Below are 2739 nucleotides of genomic sequence, written 5' to 3'. Positions count from 1 at the left end.
ACAAATTTTAAAAGTTCTTTTGAGCTTAAGAGCATGTTTTATTGACAAATTTTAAAAGTGATTTGGGTGGTGTTAGTAACTTAATATCTACAATTTTTTTTTCTCACCACTAATCTTTTTAATTATATATAAATTATATACTACGTAATATTTTGATAAAATATGAGTACATTAAAAATTTGTCATGGAACGTAACGTTAGTAAAGTCTAAGTTATATTATTTTAGAATTATTATATATAATTATTTTTTAAATAAAAGTGTAATCCGCGAGTTTAATTTTAGAAAAGTTGTTAGTCATTTCAGCAAAATAATGATACTCGGGGGAGTCGTCATGTATAATTAATATTATAATAGTTATATTTGCGTGTTCGTAAAAATTTAAAGACTTAAACTGTAAATTCAAATTACTTCCATATTTATTTCTAAAAAGAAATGCTCCGTTGGTAGTGCATCGAAGCTCCGTGTCGAATACAATTTATTGCGTTTAGTTCGTAAAATTATTTTGAGTTGAACGGTGATGACGGTGGAACCTAACTCGCGACGAACAGAAAGTAAATCCGTTAAAAAAAATTTGGTGTATATATATATATATATATATATATTATATTTATATTTTATAAAATATAAATATAATATAATATATATTATATTTATATTTTATAATATATTATATTATATTTATAAATAATAAAATATATATATTATTTATATTTTATTTTATTTTATTGTTGTAGAAAGTAACCATTTATAGGTGGCGGTCAAATAAATAATAGATAAAATAAATAAAAATAAAATTAACCCATATTTTATCAAGTGAGAGGCTGCCGATTAGATTGAGATTGAGATAGACACCATTAGTTTAGATTTTATAATTTATTTTATAAAATAATAATAATTGTAATATATATTTTTTATGTTTACGTCAACATGAGAGAATTAGTAGGAAATTCTATAAGTATATATTGAACTATATCTTATCTATTTATATCTTAGTGTTAATTAATTATATAATCTATACATATATATATGTAAATCTATATCTATATGTATATATTAAATTATAATGAATAATTAATTCAATTTAATAACAAAATGACACATAAGCAAAAACTTTTTTGATATATATATATATATATATATATATATATATATATATATATATATATATATATATATATATATATATATATATATATATATATGGGCGGATAATAATGGGGTCAAGGGGTGTCACTTGACACTTATGGCCCAATAAGTTTTAGTGTTATTTTTTTTTATTTGGTTTGACCACAATCCAATAAGCCCATAACTAATTAATAAAATAGTAAATTGATAATCCTCACTAATTGTTTGTTCCAAAACAGATCCTCTTTAATTCAAAAAAAAAAAAAAAAACACGAACGACACACCTACACATATATTCAGAATTTCAATCTCACCGTCGACGATTTCAAATTTGTTCTCATTTTTTCATCAGTTCGTTTAAAGCAAAAGTGATTAAGAGAGAAGCCAATGTTTATTCTTCATCTTCAACACTAATTATATAAGTTTCAACAATCTTCCTTAAATTTAATCAGGTAATTTTTGTAATTAGTTAATTTAGGGTTTACAAAATCTTTCTTTGAAATTAAATTGTACAGATGTAGCTTGTAAGTGTTACTCTATTAGTCTTGTTTGTGGAATGTTAAAATTAAATTGTACATATTAAGCACTTTGGCTAGATATTGATGTAAGTGGCACTGGCAGCCAGGGACGGATGATAATGGGATCAAGGGGTGTCACTTGAAACCTATGGCCTAATAAATTTTTGTGTTATTATTATTATATTTTTTTTTTTGTGATTTGACCCCAATCCAAAAAGCCCATAACTCATTAATAAAATAGTAAATTGATAATCCCCACTAATTGTTTGGCCCAAAACAGATCCTCTTTACTTTAAAAAAAAATCACGCACGACACACTTACACACATATTCAGAATTTCAATTTCACCGTCGACGATTTCAAATTTGTTCTCATTTTTTCATCAGTTCGTTTAAAGCAAAAGTGATTAAGAGAGAAGTCTGTGTTTATTCTTCATCTTCAACACTAGTTATTTAAGTTTCAACAATCTTCCTTGAATTTAATCAGGTAATTTTTGTAATTAGTTAATTTAGGTTCACAAAATCTTTCATTAAAATTAAATTGTACAGATGTAGCTTGTAAGTGTTACTCTAATAGTCTTGTTTGTGGAATGTTAAAATTAAATTGTACATATTAAGCACTTTGGCTAGATATTGATGTAAGTGGCACTGGCAGCACTATTGCACTAAATATTGATGTACAGATTGTAGCTTGTAACGACAGTGAGCAAAAATATGTGAAAGACATTATGATTCTGAGATTCTCAATTAAATGCAAGAGTAGGATTGGTATTTGGTCAAGTAAAAAAAATAAACAGAAGACTTTTTTTTAACAGAAGACTTGTATGTAGTATGCTTCTATTTTATAGTTATTAACTAATAAGCTTTTTTGTTGATTGATAGATATGCAAAACTTTCTTAAACGGAAAGCATCATCTTCTTCGACGCCTATCGATGTTATTGAAATGGATAATCTTCCATGGGATCCGTTTGATAGATCAAGAATTTTACAATATAATCTGAATCAAAGAGATGAGATAAGGAGACAATATCTGATTAGAGGACTTTCGCAACCACGTGGTCATGATTTTCCAAAAACAAACGGTAGACGTTGCTA

The sequence above is a fragment of the Rutidosis leptorrhynchoides genome, chromosome 6, assembly GCF_046630445.1.
Source record: "Rutidosis leptorrhynchoides isolate AG116_Rl617_1_P2 chromosome 6, CSIRO_AGI_Rlap_v1, whole genome shotgun sequence".
Taxonomy (NCBI): domain Eukaryota; kingdom Viridiplantae; phylum Streptophyta; class Magnoliopsida; order Asterales; family Asteraceae; genus Rutidosis; species Rutidosis leptorrhynchoides.
The sequence above is the reverse complement of the archived record's forward strand: the minus strand, read 5'-3'. Positions refer to the sequence as shown.